At 42.6% G+C, this 17,322-nt stretch overlaps 2 long non-coding RNA genes across 2 annotated transcripts in view; one reads left to right on the top strand and one right to left on the bottom strand.

The window, feature by feature from the left end:
• The window catches only part of LOC309534385, a 415,746-nt gene that overhangs the window by 250,760 nt on the left and 147,664 nt on the right, over positions 1-17,322 (top strand). The window lies entirely within an intron of this gene.
• On the bottom strand, positions 1,572-14,780 carry LOC309534426. The gene is made up of 2 exons (XR_014220712.1): positions 14,493-14,780; positions 1,572-1,882 (listed from the first exon to the last, which is right to left on the bottom strand). It is a non-coding gene; the product is annotated as an uncharacterized lncRNA (long non-coding RNA).

Genomic DNA, 17,322 nt, shown 5'->3' with positions numbered 1-17,322 from the left:
ATCCAACACACTTGAGTTACCCTTGATTTAGTCTTCTTGGAGGAGTCAGTATAGGGGCAATTTCTATAGTTTAATTTAACTTTCATCACTGCCCCCCTGCAAGAGGAAGGGCTCTTTCCATTCATGGCAGGGTCTATGATTCACTGGAGGCTCCTGCTGGCAGAAGGGATTGAGGTGATTTTCATCAATTCCCACTTCTATTTATGGCCCACCTCCCCACATTCCAGCTCCCATTGTGCTCCAGAGGCAAAAATCACACCCCACTTCTTCTGTCAGCAGACACATTCTGTGGGTGGAGCTCCAGATGTTGTTGAACCCCAACTCCCATCAATCCTAGTCTCCATGGCCTATGGTCAGGGATGATGTAGTCTAGTAGCTCTGGAGTGTCATAGGTTTTCCACCCCTGGGATACAGAGAAAGGATTGCTTAAAAATAAAAATCTTTTTGGTTCTATTCATTTGTTCTTTTGATGTATACAATCGGGTATCAAGTCTTCCTTCATATTCCTTTCTCTGCTCTCTCTTCTCAGTAGGTCTGCTCATTTCCTGAAAAATAATTTGTTAACACTTAGCTTTGGGTTTCCTTGCTTATATCACATTCTCTTGTTATTGACAATGCAGTTACTGCTTGATCTTCTCCTCAAGCTTAACATCATGGTATACTTTGATTCTTCCATTTCCACTGCCCCACATGCTCATTTCCTCTCTCAACCTTGCTATTTTCAGCTTGTCAATATGAATAGTTTCTATTCCTACCCCCTGCCACCATAACTAAATTCATTTCCCACACTGATAAGCTTTCTTTTCTTTTCTTTTATTGCAACTACCTGTGTCTACACATGAGCCTTTCCATTTATGGCATATATGATGCTGCACCACCATTTAGAATTTTTAAAATTCATTTTTGAAACTTGTTATTTCAGGCACACTACCACTGGATTCACCCACTGACTTGGTCTAAAAATGCAACACAGGGATGCAAGCTTGGGCAGTGTGTATGGAGGTCCTGGACTACCCAGATGACAAAACTGATGTGGCCCAAAGGAAAGCAGAGCAATACATTTGGCACCAGCTTGGCTGCAGGAGTTGCCAGAAGGAGGCACACAATACGCCACCCAACTGCCTTATGGACCCCACTCCAGATTTGTGTAGGGTTTACTCCTTAGCCTTTTCTTCTTTTGAAGATGTCCCGCAAGGCAGCAGGTACAGATTTTTCCTCAGGGTTTACCTCTGAAGCATTTCTCATGAATGTGTGTAGCCGCAACGCAGTGAAAGTTTAGGATAAGAGTTTTCCTTCTCCTAGATGAGCTACCTTCCCAGGTTGAGGAGCCCCATAAAGCAGTATCATACCACTCATGGGGAGCGTAGTTGTTAAGGGCTCTGAGAGTTGTTAGAAGACCCCAGTCCCCTCACAGATTACTCCAGATTGTTTTAACAGTCAATCCCTCTTCCTGGAGAATTCTGAGAATTATAGTTCTATGAGGGCATTAGAATCCTGAGAAAGATTGTGTCCCATCAAGCAGCAAATAAAATCTAGTTCTTAAAGGAGCAAGGTTCTAGCCTAGGCCTCTGGCTGCAATGCTCTTTATTGTTTTTAATGAATTTTTGTTGCTTTCTTTTACTGAATGAAACATTTTTTTAGGAAACAGTACAGGTTGAAGTGGGCTGGCTGCAGGTTTATGACCCTTTAGACAAGTTGTTCTCAATGTTGTATACAGGGGTACAGAAAGGGACACTGTCCCTGCCCACCTGAAGCTGCCAGCCTATGAAAACTAGGTTGAAGTTCTTGCTCAGATTCAGCTTCTTGCATTTACTTTCAAATACCTTCTGGCTCATGGTATTCTTCTTTTTCTGTATGATGTCTCCTTGCCCTCCCCTGAAAGCTAGCACCAGTAGAGGAAAAATGAAAACCATCATCTCTGTTCTCATCCATGCATCTTTCTCTCTCATTACTCCTTATCTCTGAGTTGCCTTCCCACCTGGTATCTGGCTCTCATCTACTACTATATTCAAGCAATAATTGAATCAGGAGGCAGAGAAAACTACAATCCCTTATTTCCAGGCATGAACTCTCAGAAGCTTCATTTCCAATTAAGGAGAACCCTCCCTTGACTCTAGCAAGACCTCTGCATCATGATACTCCCATAAGCCTCCTAACACCCCACTCTCTCTTTTATATTGATGGTGCCATTTTGGCTACAGAAACAATGGCCTGAATGTCAGAAATAGATGGAATGATGCCAAAAACAAGTTAGGTTTCAAGTCACACATACGTTTAAGGAATGACGCCATAAGTGGATTTAGGGGAGCACAACTGGTTTACCTGCACTGGGCGCCGAGCTGAGAGGGCGCTGTAGGGGGTGCTGAAACAATGACTTAGAATGGAAGGCGAGAAGTGGGGTGGCATTGAATATTGGTGTTGCAAAAGGCACTGTTGACATTTGAAAGCCCAAAGTCCACCACTGATGACACCGTCATTTCACCACATGTCAAACAGTACAGATTGGTCACTGATTGGTCACTCTCCATCTCAATGGCAGTTTTTAAAAAAGTGGAACCAAGGGAAGGAGGGACCACCAGGGAAGGCTGATTAAAACAGGGCAATCCCCATTTTGAGTCAGACTTTGCTGTAATGTGCCATTATGAAATGCATGAAAATTCTGGAAAATTGTGTAGACAAAATGTTTTTATGTATGGTTATGTATTGTTTCTAATTCTTTTTTTCTATTCATTTTTTTGTAACATTTAATAATAATAAAAAGAAATGCATCAAAACAACCGCTAGGAGGTTTCTGTAATTCACAGCTCTGGTTTACACATAATCAGGATTGTGGAAACACACGATTTAAGCAGTTGGTAACAAGAACACTCTTTATTATCCACTTACAGGTGGAGCTTTCTTGTGGTCGTTTGCTGGCTCACACAGCAAGCCACTACAAAAAACCCCTTGGGACTAACTAGGGCTGACCATTACAGAACCCCTCGGATTCCAAGGGATGTAGGTCTGCCTTGAAATAGGGGAAATGTGAGGCAGTCTACATTTCAAACAGCTCATTTGGTGTCTCCTACATCCATCTGTAGTGATATCCACTTTTTTCTGTTCTTGTTTGACCTCCAGGTCTGACAGCTGCACCTCAAGGAGGATATAGCCACATTAGTTCAGAGGAGGATAACAAAGATGGTTAGAGATGTGGACCATCTCTCCCAAAGCTGATATGCATAGGATTGTGCTCTAAGTCTCTTACAATCAGGACAGTGCTTCCACCACCCCTTACATTACAGATATCTAGGTTCCTGCCATGAAAGGGAAAGACAGAATAGCACATAGTAACCCTCACACTTGTGGGGGTTAGGGAAGTGGCAGGGCCACAGGTACTTTCACAGCCCTGCAGCTTATGACAGTTGCAGCTAAAGGTATGGGGGGAGATGATTTGGTGTGATGTTGGGGGGCCACTAGGGGGCGCATTGGAAGATGGCCAACAATACCATCTCTTCGACCCACACGGGGTAATTAAGAGGCTGTTATGGGAGTAGGCAGCCTCCCTTGTTGCCCCAAGGAAATGGGGAACACTGCCCTTGCCTGCTGTGCCCATAAATCACCCCCTAATTCGAAAGAAGGGGGTGAGGGCCCTAGGCAGAATGCCCCCGTGCGGACCTCGGCTCTGATTAAGGATGATTAAGGTCTGTGTGGAGATAAACTTTAACCAAAAGTATGCTTTATGGAGACCGAGAAGCAATAAGAGCTTTTGGAATGGCGCAGCAATTAATTCGGAGTCGCCATCTTGCCAAAGGATTTATAGCCGGGAGGAAGAACGGACTTGTTTTCAGACTGCATTCCTGGTGAATCTCCTCAGAGGTTTTGAGAAAGGAGGCAGATTGGTGAAGATTAATGACGCTAAGACTGTTTTGATGTATGGAAGTGATGTTATATGGAAAACATCTGGATATGGCTACTGGATAAACAAAATAATATCCACGCAGGATTACAAACTGTTCTAACCAGCTTGCGGAGACTATCAGAGGTCACAAAAAGAAAGGAAAAATATATGAAAATAACAACAAGAGATGTGGAAAAATAATAAGAAAGGACTGGACAGTACTGTGAACATCATAAGGTTAGATTTGTGGACATTAAAACAGCAGTAAGAAGCAAGAAGTTGATTGGATCCCTTCGGAACTTGAAATATGGGTACCCCCAACAAAAATTTAAAATTCGGCTGTGTAATTTGGAATTTATGTAATTTGGTTTGATTTGATGTGATTGGTCGGTTATAAAAAATTATTCTTAAAAAAAAATAAAAGAAATCAGAAAAAACCAATAGCTATAAAAATAAATAAATAAATACTTCTTGTCCTTGGAATGCCCCATTTCAGGGGTTTCCACAGGCTCCCACCCACACATTTGGCAATTGGCTGAGTCAAGAGAGCTGGGTGGAGGGACACATCTGCATAATCCACCCGCCCAGCCCGGTGTTAAGATTTGCCTCATATAAACCTATACAAAGCAATGAGTTCCATCATGTAATAGGCAGCGTTCCCTCCAGATTTATAAATTCAAAGGGAAATAAACAACCCTATCTTAGATGTTAAGTGCATAGGAAACAGGAAGGGAATTACACTAAAATCCTGAAAGTCTACTACGTTGTCTATAATAAATTGTTCCTAAACTACTTATGCCCAACTACTGTGACACCACGCTGGGTTTCTCTCAAGCATAATTTGTTCACTCACAAAAACAGATGAAATATCTCGCTATCCATGAAATACTTTCTCCGACAATGTATTTACAAAATATAAAAAACAGAGATCCTAATGACACAATCTTTCACTGTACTCCACAGTCTTCTGTAGTTTGTTAAATGAATATTATTTTAAAATAAAATTCTAGTTTTACTCCTCTCCAGGGTTTGCCATGGTCAGGGAAATCAGATGGGTCTGACATCTACATTTGTACAACCACGTTTCTGTGTGAGGCCCTTAATTTGCCCCAGTGGGCAAGAGAATGGTGACCAGAGGCTGAAATCAATTTGGAAAATTTTGTTTAGAAGACAACAGCGGAAGACCACGGGGATGCATTTTAGTTTATGAAAGATGTAAGCGTGATCTGCAAATAATAGCAAAGGAGAATCCAAAGCACTTTTCTACACAAATTAATCCCAGGAAATGAAAACATAATGAACAATATATGCAGGCAAAAGAGGGGGGGACCATATTGTGTCATTGCTGTCTGCTTCTAGGTGCCAGGCAAAAACATTTTTATTTACCCAAGCTTATGGCTTTTAATTGGGAGATAGTTAGATATGCTGATGGCCTTTGTCATGCTCATCCTTTAAGTGGGGTGCGTAGGACTTGTTCCTTTCGAATATATTGTCAGATGAGCCTTCTAGTTTTGGCTTATTGCTGTTTTTATCTGATTTTAATGTCTTCATTGTTTTATTTTTACCGCATAGGTCACTTTGAAGCACTTCAGTGCAAAAATGTGCCTAATTATTATTAATTAATTAATCTGCATTCCGCACATCAGCCGGCATCACATGCCACTGAATGTGCCCTTACAGGGAGCTGTAATCCTTGTTCCCTGGTACCTGTGTGAAACATGGTTGATGTTTCCAATCATGCATTTCTCTTACACACACCCTTTCTGTTTAGATATGCATTATCTGTACACTGAAAAAGCATTATGCATGAAGTGATGTCCAAGCTGTGGTCCTAGGCACTCTTATGCAGGGGGGAAGGGAATCAACTTAACTCAGGGTCAGTTCACATGGGATTCTGTGAACCAACACATGTGCCGCCAGTTGGCCACAGAAGCTAGTTGTTGTAATATCTGCTAGAGAAAGTCAGAGAATCCCACACTGGGTCTCTTGGCAGTGCCACCACTGCTGCTGCTACTGTAGCTTGTTGGGTTTTTCCGGGCAGCAGAGAAGGAAGACAAGGAAATCTCAGTGAAGGTGTAACAAGGTTTAAGACCACCTGAGCACTTAAACAGCAAAGCAGGCTACTGAAGACCAGTCTAGATGTGACATTAAATGCACCTTTGCTGCTAAAATGAAATTTTAAAAGATGTAAATAGCAGGCCCTTGGGACGAGAGCTGATAATTATGGAGGTAAGGTAAACATTGTCTCCCTTGCTATGGGTTTTGGCAAAAAATAATGCGGCCATTTGCATTGTGATAAAAATTGCACCTCTGAAGCTGCTTGGAATGAACTGTTTCTGTTGAACAAATCTCTGAACGCCTGAAGGTAGTTCCCATAATTGCTGGGCGCAGTGCTTTTCTTCTAGAAAAAAAGGTGTTGGTACTTCATACCCTTGAGGACCCCCAGAAAAAAAGAATGGGCTGGGTGTGTTAAAGAATAATTAAATTCAATTTGGGGTAGAACTAAAGTTAAAGTTCATGTTCATTACATTCCCCACTCCCACCAGCAAGAGTTCCAGATGCTTCACTTTTGTTTAAGTCAATCAGACATCAATGCAGCAAGTTAGAAAGCAAAATATGAAGGCAATGTTCAAAGGTTTATTAGGCAGATTAGAAGGAAAAAATGGAAGACATTTCCTGTATCTTCTCTACTGAAGAGATTCTTTCCCAACACCAAGGTAAAACACCTAGACCCCATCTACACTACACATTCAAAGCAGTAGAATACCATTTTCGAATCTTCCAAAGAATCCCAGAAACCGTAGTTTGCTAAGGATGCTGAGAGTTGTTAAGAGACCCCTGCTGCATAATTTACATGAAGAAGAAGGCATCCATGCAAATTGGTAGGAATTCACTACATGTAGAATTCTCAGAGTCAGCCCAAGACATTTTGCTGCCTGAGGCAGATGGTTCCTTCACCCCATTCCTTGTACAAAAGCAAACTAGATTAGTAGCTGAATCTTACTTCAGTACAGGACAGTCTCCTTCTCTTCTCCTTAAGGCAGCAAGCTTAGGGGCACACAGCAGGCTGCATGGACACCCAGTTTGTCTGCTCCCTGCAGCTGCTTCACTCCAATGGTAGGGCTGGCCCTGAATGATCTTCAAGGGAGCAGCACTGCACTTTGAAGACATATAGGTTAGGCTCTTCCTGAAGCTGAGGCTCCAATACTTTGGCCACCTCATGAGAAGAGAAGACTCCTTGGAAAAGACCTTGATGTTGGGAAAGATTGAGGGCACAAGGAGAAGGGGACGACAGAGGACGAGATGGTTGGACAGTGTTCTTGAAGCTACGAACATGAGTTTGACCAAGCTGTGGGAGGCAGTGGAAGACAGGAGTGCCTGGCGTGCTCTGGTCCATGGGGTCATGAAGAGTCGGACACGACTAAACGACTAAACAACAACAACAACAGGTTAGGCTCTGGGAGGAAAAGACCCAATCTGTATACTATTGCTTGACTCTGTGAAGTTAAACAAGCAAACGCCATCTATCCATGCATGTCTTTTGACAGGGAGATAATAAAAGCAGCACTGAAGCAACAATGTCAGGAAGAATGTTCAAGAAATGAAAAGAAACTCCAGACTGTGAATATGAACAATGTCAACTCTACAATACTATTGTAATAGGAAGCTAAAGGAAAAATAGCAAAGAGATGGTTGAATCATGGGCAGAAAATGAATAATGGGTTCATTAGATGCCAATTGATTGATAAAGCTCCATTTATTGAAAGGTCTAATACATGTAGCCAAAATTAGTTTGTGATGTAATTAAGTAAAAAATTACTTAAGCGAATGCATACTTAATTATCTTCGTACAGCCAACTTGTTAGAAATTTCAAGCATTTAATTGCCATTTGATAGAATAGCTATAGCAAGCTAATTAGGTTTCAAATTACGGAATGTGTTAATTGATATTAAATAAGTATGTGAATTGGTATCTAGCTAGCCAGTAAGCTATGGTTATTCCAGAAAGTGCCAATTAAGAACCTAACGGTCTTTTTCCAAATAGATATTAAATGTAATGCATTAAGGATGTAATTTTCAGCATCTAATTGTTGATCATAACTTATTTGCTGTCTGTATATGCAACTGCAATTTGCAAGCTGGTGTGTACAATGGAAAGGTCTTCTTAATGTACAGAAGACAGATGCTATTCTGCTGAGCTAGGTTGAGCTCTTGGCTGCGTGCACAATTTGTTGTTTTTCAGGGTAGAGTGTGGGGGTTTGGATTTCTGAAGAATCCTTATACATCAGTTAAAGTGTCAATTCACAAAGGCAAATGGCTGTGTTAAGAATTGTAGAGTTGGAATGTGGGTTAAAGTTAATCCATGCAGAAATCATCACATGGCTTCAGGTAAATTTTCACTATGTGTTGAGCCTGAAAGTTGCTGAAAACAAGTTAAGCAGTTAAGGACCTGCAAGGGGGGGGGGACGTCTTCCAATGTGGAGTTCTGTTCCCTGTTCCAGTCAGCCAGCCATGTCCACCTCCATTTGTTTTTCCAGCCCTAGCCCCCAGAATAATCAGCAAACATTCCACGGCTTCTGATCATGTCTTATTCCTGATTGGGGTTCCCACCCCTTAGGGATTTTTTGTACTTTTACAACCTTAGGGTTTCCACACACACACACACACACACACACACACACACACACACACACCATCGGTAAGACCTCTTTTTTGTGTGTACATGGTAACATTTTGGCAAATAAGCAAATGTGTTCACAACCTAAACATCAGAAATAGAAGGAATGATGTCAAAAGCAAGCTGGCTCGCAAGCCGTGCACATAGTTAAATAGTGATTCCTTCCACATGCCAAATTGGGTGCATCCATTCAACAATATTAGATTAAAGACGTTTGTGTGCTGCAATTCCATACAATAAATTGTATTCAAGGTGGCTCCCAAAATATACAAAGTTGTCAACAGCAATGCATTAGATTGGGGACTGGGAACGGGGTGGATGAAGACGGACTTCTCTGTACAAAGGTATGGAACTTTATCAGTAAGTGCCAAAAATATCCCGTTTTTAACTAATATTTTATTCACGTTACCATACACAGATAAAAAGGTACAAAGTCACATTTACCTGGGATTTAATTAACAATGCAGTTAGTGTTTCAGAAAATATCACAGTTAAACCAGCTATCAATTAAAATTAGAAAGTTTGTGCCAACATTTCGATTCTTTGACTGAATTAAAATGACAAGTATTACCTTCCCCAGTTATGCAACATAACAGACTGTCTCCAACTATTCTTTTTATGAGGGCATTGCTTTAATTTTCAAAAACTGCCAGTATTAATTGATGAATAAATATTAGTAAGTTCGTAACAAAATCAATTTCCAGAGGAACTTTTTTGCAGTGAAATCAACAAAGAGCCTTGTAGCACCTAAACGTTTATGCCATAAACTTTTTGTGATGCATTAAGTGCTGAACCAAACAACAGCATAGTTGAAATATTCCCCCAATGGTTTTTGAATATTGTCATTTCTAATTTCTTATTTGTGTCCCTTTATTCTTTTGTATAACAAAATCATTTTCTTTTGCATTTACAGTATCTTTTAAGCAACACAACAGAACCAACACCTAATATTTTTTCCAGTCCACAGCTCATAATATGGTGACTTCTAACACATCATCCCAAAATTTCTTAACTCCCATCTATGCAACATTTAATAGATTTATTCTCCAACAAGAAAAAGCTTTTTGTTCTAAGCATTAGCCCAGTTTCTACATCAATTAATGTTTAACTGCGAACACTCCAATCTGGACTGTTTTGACCATACCTACTAGCATGTGGAAGAAATGAAATACAATACTTGGCACAGCATTTTGCATCAACCAGGGACCATGGTTTGTTTGTTTCATTCAAACAAACAAACAAACCATGATGCGCGTATGCAGCCCCAGTGTTTTGCTGTCCAAGTGTTGTAAACTATGTCTAAATTGCCCTGTATTTGTTGGGTGTCTGCTGTGTGTGCTATGGAAGCTTTGTCAAGTGGTGAAACTCACCACAGAAATCAGCTGCTTATAAGAGTTGTCTTTACTAGACCAACACAAACATACACCACTATATACACACACTAATTACAGATGTTACAAGTAGTCGTCACTCTCTGAGCCCGGAGATGGTTATTTGCTTCAAATTCCTTGCTGTGGCATGTAACAAAGTACACACACATATACACACCTGTATAGATGTTTAAAATAACAGGAGACTGTGATTTTGGTTGGAAGTGTATGTTTCTAAAGTAGTGGTAATTACTCAGTGCCCTACTAGCTATATTCTTCACCTCACAGTGTTTCAGATATTTACAAGACTACACATAAATCTTGAACCTCCCGTAGGGAAATGGGAAGAGAAAAATGGTGAAATTTTGACTGAAAACATGGTTTGTGATGGTAAATAGGGTGGCCACTTTTGCTTCACAAAGGAGTACAAAAGAGGAAACATCTGTGCACAAAATTAGCATATGCTAATTTATATGTATAGATGCAAATTTAGGGGGCCATACTGTAATTTAAAGAGAAATACATCTCATCAATGTGGGAAGTAGGAATGGGGAAAATATTTGGTTCAGTTAACATTGCAAGGTGAATCTAACTTAATACACATATTCTGAAACTACATACTGGTAAATTTTGAAGTGCAGGAGCTTGTCACATCTGTCCCCAGAGTCATATCCCACCACCAGAGCTACATTTCCAAGAATAATTGAGAATGGTCCAATAAAGGGTGGGATAGTGGTTAGCATGTTGAACTTTGTTGCTTGGGTTCAGTTCCATAATCAGCCATGAAGTTCACTGAGCAACCTTGGACCAGTCACTGTCTGAGCCAACCTACTTTTATTAATATTATTATTATTATATGTAAATTTAACAAAGGGATTTTGTCCCAGGCCAGACCTGTCCTCCAAACTCCAAAGCTTGCAACACTTGCAAATAATGTTCCAGCAGAATACACAATCACTCCTGCTGCGAAAAAAGTACATAAGATGAGCTTCCCCTCCGCTTCTGCTTCACTACACTACTCTTGAAGTGGGTTTGTGGTGTCTGAGAATGGATCCAGGCAATGGAGATGCTGTGGTGATTCATTTTCAAGAGCTGACTTCAGGCTCCAGAGAAGTTATAGAACAAAACTCAGAAGCCAACCTCTTCATACCAAACCATGACATTTTATAGGCTTTCATTTGACTATCATAACCTTTAAAAATCTCTCTGTGACCTAAAGCAACCTGGTGGATATTTTACAGCCTCATTCTTTCAAATCAGGTCCACAATGTGTTTTTAAGGAAGATGTGCAGGCAGAAGCTTAAAATCTCATATCTGCCTCTGTGGGTCAGATCAAGTACATGATCTTTCTCATTATTTATTACACTGCAGTCTATATGCCAAGATAAGCAATAATATATTCTGCTTGATTTAGGTCAGGATTTCTCCACACCCGCTTAAGAATTAGAATAACTGCTAGAAAGCAGTTGTGTGAGAAATGTATTCCAGTGGCGTAGCGTGGGTTGTCAGCACCCGGGGCAAGGCAAGTAATTTGCGCCCCCTAACCCGTGGATTTTAGCACTCGAGTGCGAGCGTGCCCCCCCAGATGTTGCGCCCGACCCCCCTGCACCCCCCACGCTAAGCCACTGGGGCTGGGGGCGAGCGAAGGAGCCAAGGACCCCCCCCCCAAGGCTCAGCAGGAATTTATTAAATTTATTATTTGCGGAGCCCCCGCGGGCCGAGGCAGCCAAAGCCCCCTACCCTCGGGCGCCTCCCCGCCCCCTCCTCTTGGGCTGTAGGTGGAGCTCCAGATCCGGGCTTGGCGAGCGCCTCTTCTCCTCCCGGCCGGGTCCGGGGGCTTCCAGCCTTGCTCCGTCCTCGGCCCCCCCCCCCGAGACTTGCGCTGAGAGCCGGAGCCAGCGGCACCCCCTTCTGCCGGGAGACCCTCGCCCGCCCGCCGGCTTCCTCTCGGAGGGTTTTGGGGAGCGCAGGGCGCGTCGAGGCCCCTCGGAGCTCTCCTCCCTCCCAGTCGGCAGAAGCAGCCGCCGCCTGTGGCTGGGCCGAGGGGATGGCGTCGGTGTGCGGAGGCTGCCCGTGCCCGGCCAGGCGTCGGTGGCGGCGTCGGCGCTGCTGCAGCGGCTGCTCCTCCTGCGAGCAGTGAGTGGAGCTCAGCCGCAGCGGCGGCGGGGGGCGCGCGCGCGCTAGGGTGCAAGGCTGGCGGTGGCGGCGGGGAGCCCGGCAGAGGAAGGAACTTGTCCCTTCCCTCTGGACTCGCGCCCCCCCAGATGTTGCGCCCGGTGCGGCCGGCACCCCTGGCACCCCCACGCTACGCCACTGATGTATTCCCCTTTTTGCCCAGGTAGCTTGCAATAGGACCTGTTTTGGATCAGAGAGTTTTGCCTTATTGCCTTTGGATAGATTTCTCAGTTACCAGGCCCAGTTGCTCAACCCTGGTTAGACCCTGATCTTACTTTTGACCCTGATATCACCTTCAAAACAGTCCTCTTTCATTACTGATCATCAACCTTGGTCTCAAACATAAGGCCACTTATGTTTTACTTAACTCCTAGAGGGCTGTGGACCCAGTCTCTCCAGTACTACAACAAACATCTCCCATGCATTATGCCCTCACCTGTCTAGTCATGGAAATTTTGGTGAGTGAGGTAGTGTGGATGATAAATGTCCATGTCTAGACAGGTATAGGCATAATGCAGGAAGCTGCAATTAACTATAGTTTCTCATTACATGTGAACTAAAAGCTATATTAATGACTTTCAATCAAGCGAAGATCTGGAAGACAACTTGAAACTATGGCTTCATATCCTAGCTTGTTGGGAAGCCATTAGCCATAGTTTCCCAGTTTATATGTAACAAGAAACTATGGTTAGCTGTGGTTTCCTGGGGAGAAATTCAGTGTCACGTTTTTCTTATTCTTCTGTGAGTGCAAGTGTTTCAGATTGCCAGACAGAACATTCACACTTTTCCTCCTCCCACACATTTTTCCGGGGGTTCTTCCTACCTCCCCAGGGTCAATTTTTGTGGGGCCACAGGGAAAGCAGATGGGGAAGATCCCACTACATCAGCCAAAGTCCTTGCAAAAGGCTTCTGCTGATAGAACTCATCAGGTTAATCATCCCATCCTTGGTTTGTTTAATCACTCGAGCAAAAGGGTTACATGTGGGTGTAGAGAGCACATACACAGCAGGAGCATTTTTAGGGGTCTGAGACCTGGGCTGTTGTTTTTTTGCTGAGCCCCAGATATCCTGCTCCCTCCCCCCTTTAACCCCCCTTTATTTCACTTACAGGATGATTGGACACACTACAAAGTGCAGTTAATAAGACTCCAGCCACTCAACATCTTAATTTGCTCCAGCAGCACTTATTTTTAGCCTTATTATGTAAATCAGCAGTTGTATTTGCCAATGAGTGAGATGGAGGCCCAATCCACATACAGCGAACGAGGCCCAGAAAATCTTGTTGCCAACCCAAAGCTCAGGGTCACTCCTGACAGCCAGCATTTTCCCCCACCCTCTGAAAGTCAGTTTAGATTTACATTGTTGTTGTTGTTGTTGTTGTTGTTGTTGTTGTTGTTGTTGTTGTTTATACCCTGCCCACCTGGCTGGGCTTCCCCAGCCACTCTGGGCGGCTCCCAACAGAATATTAAAAACATGATAAAACATCAAACATTAAAAACTTCCCTAAACAGGGAATATGCATATTTATACATATACATTCTTATATGAAAATTGCATGCACGTGTGTGCCATGGGCTTGTTTCTGGAGTCTTCTGAGTATCCAGAAATGCCACTGGTGCATATTCTGGCTTATTTAGCTAAGGGCATCTAGTTGGCTACTGGGAGAACAGAATGTTGGACTTGGTGGTCTGATCCAATAAGACTCATCTTATGCTCTTAAGCTAAGATTTGATTGTGCGAAAGAGAGAGGTGAAGAGAATAAAAGGATAACTGGAAGCAACTAACAGAGGAGAGGTGGAGGAGGAAAGAGGGAATATTGCAGGACATGGTGAAAGAGATGAAGGCCTGAGCAGCGGTGATGCCAAGAGAACGTCAGATGTGAGAGGGAACTGGTGGACTGCAAGTAACTTATTTTGCGCAGGGCGGGGGGGGGGGGAGAGAGAGAGAGAGAGAGAGAGAGAGAGAGAGAGAGAGAGAGACTAGATTTTACTATCAGCAAGAAATTACAGCTAGTAAAGGAACCTTTGTTGTGGTGGTGAATTAATTAAAAAATGTTGGTTTTCTTCTTGCATTTAGTTTTCCTCATGGTTTCTAGACACTGCATTTTTATTTTTATTTTACAGTGTGAGCCCCTATTATATAAGCATCTCCTACATTCACCTGCCCCTCCTCACATACATAGCCCTGCATGTTCTGTGCCAATTCCCTCCCCTCCCCCAGCCAGTTACTTTGGATTGGATATCATGATATTAGAACAGAGACTTCTGGGATTCTCTCTTAAAATATAAAACTACACCAGGGTATACATATTCACTGATTTTCTGGATAAGCCCTAAAGTTTGCACTGTGATAAAAGAAGGTGCGCTGAATTCGCGTAGCTGTGATCTGAGTACCTGATTTTCATAAGTAAAGCTTGAATTCAACTGAACTGAGCGGGTGGGGGGGTGGAATATGCTGCCACTCTTAACAGCAATACATTTTCAGTTACTAATAACAATGGTTGTCATGGGAACAGCCGGTCCAGCGTGAATGTAAGGATTTGCTTTCAGGTCAGTGCTGTATTAGTCAGCAGCCTTTCACAACCTCCTTTCTTTCAAATAGTGGAGGCTTCTGTCCAATTTACTTGCTATAGCACTTTCCATACATCAAGCATTACTGGAAATTAATTACGATGATGACAGTTGCATGTAAAAACCCTTTAAACTTCGCTCTTCATATAATTATTTGGAAAGGCATTTAAGAATTCAAAAGGAATATTCTCTTTATAAACATTGCACTGCAAAACACACCCAAATATGATCCTAAATAGGAAGAGTATAGCCAATTCTATGTAAATTGCTGATAAATGTCCAAGATGTTAGAATTATCATAGATCTGAAAAAGAGAAAGGATACTTACAATATTTGCTAATCGGTCGTTCTAAATTGCTTGGACGCCTCTACATTTCTGAAACACAAATTCTTCCCATGACCTATAGCAGCCCAAGACCAGGTTTAAATTCTCAGTGGTCTCCACATAAATGCCTGCAATAATCTGTGGAACTGCTACCAAGTTAATGACTTTATGGGGATTGTGTGCCAAACCCCATTTGTATGAAGTGGCTTCTCCATGGGACGCCTATATTTGTGACTGATATTTGCACAATTGCAGTGACTGCTGGCCCAAGCTCATGCAGAAAACTTCATGGCTAAGTGGGGACTTGAACTCTAGTCTGCCAAGTTCTAGTGCAACCCTCTAACCACTAGACCACACTGGTCCTCATTATGTAGTTTATATATTGCTGTGATCAAAGCAGTTTACAATTTATAATAACTGCATGCAATCAAATAGATCAGGCATAGGCAAACTCGGCCCTCCAGATGTTTTTAGGACTACAACTCCCATGATCTCTAGCTAATAGGACCAGTGGTCAGGGATGATGGGAATTGTAGTCCCAAAACATCTAGAGGGCCGAGTTTGCCTATGCCTGAATAGATGTCTGCCTTGTTCATGTGTCACATGATTACAATTGCATGATGAGGAAAGTGGGGAAATGTTCGCTGGTCCTGTCCCTACCATCCCATCACCCAGCTGCCCCTGCCAGCACTGTGTCAGAAGGAAAGATCTGAAAAGTGGCACCTGCTCTATGTGCACAGATTCCCTCACATGACTCTGAAGTAGGACTAAGAGAAGGCACGGTTTTCTGTTCAGTCCTGTATTGTCGCATGCAGCACTGTTTCTCTTCTGCTGCAGTTCATTTTCCTGCCCCAAAAGGGCATTATTTGTTGCACTGTCTGCTGTGGCAAAATTGTGTGGCTTGCATGAGTTACATAATCAAGTGGATAAACTATGTTCTTATTGTGTTATTCCACCCTGCATTTGTTTCTCTGCAGACGAAACACAATGCAAATGGGGAAGAGAAAATGTAATAAATTACACATTATTTGAGGACTGAAAGCAACAACCAAAGTGGTCCATCTAAAAGAGAGCATCCCATCATCCTTCAAGCATGATACAAAAGGAGTGGTGGTGGAGTTGGGGAAGGAAGATTTACTACCAATTCAGTACCAGTTCTCACATAAGAGGGACGGGGAGCCTTTTTCAGCCCAAGGGTCACATTCCCCCATGGGTAATCTTTCTGGGGCCACATTCAAGCGGTGTGCAGGGCCAGATGTGAAAAATGGCAGCTGTCTTTATACAGTCATGTGAAAGTCAGATATTTCTATGCTCACATATGTTTCCCATGCCACACACCTCTCCCATTTTTGCTCCATACAAGTAAAAATGACAGTTCAAGAACACATTCCAACCAGGCACTTCAGGAGGACATGTTCAGGTGAGAGACCAGATGGCCACATTTGGCCACGAAGCCTGAGGTTCACCACCAGTGAGCTAGAATGGCTGAGGGAAACAGGAGAAGCAAATGGCAGTTGGTTCTGGCCTAGCCAAGGAGCAGGCCTTGTTGTGTCTCCTCTTCCTCAGATAGAGCCAGGTGGAACAGGATTGTTTGGGACTGTTACACACACAACAATTTTTATTTGTAAGCAGTTGCTGACATGGCATAAAGGCCCAACTAAAGAACAGAAATAGAATAGGAAGAGGGTGGGGTTGCAGACGGTTGTATAAGACATAAAATATTTTAGGAAAGACCTTGTGGCCTTGCAGCTGCAGGCAATGTAGATTTTTCCTACATTGCTACTATTTTGTTATATGAGGATACCAATTAGAAGGGAAAGAAATTCATAATATCAGGATTAAGTTCATAGGGATATCAGTCACATTTTAGATACAAGCTATGGATCTAGAAGTAAGGCAGAAATAGCAGACCTCAACAGCTACCTGATTCCAGCAAGAATTAGCACCCAAGTCACTACTCTGAAATATTCGTTGTATGCATTGCTTATGCAACACTATGGCAAAGCAAATAGCAAGGGTATATATACAGTTTAATTGTAATTCTGAAAGGGATTTAGCAACTCCATCACTGGACTGTAGTGTAGTGTATTGTACATATGCCCAGAAATTACATTTGCTCCTGAGTTTATCAATCAAAACTACACTTTTTTGGAATCAGATTTCTCTTCCTTCCCCAGGGTAGACCCTACCTCTCAGATTCAAAAGCAACACCTGTCTGCCTGGACCTTTCCTGTTCTTTCTTGAAATGTACATAACTTGCAAGAAAAAGTAACGAGAAAACTTTTTAGCAGAGCTGATCCAAAATTCCCTGGAACCCATTTTCTTACC

The sequence above is a fragment of the Podarcis vaucheri genome (genome assembly GCF_965113315.1).
Source record: "Podarcis vaucheri genome assembly, chromosome: 6".
NCBI lineage: Eukaryota > Metazoa > Chordata > Lepidosauria > Squamata > Lacertidae > Podarcis > Podarcis vaucheri.
This window is presented reverse-complemented; position numbering and strand designations above follow the sequence as displayed.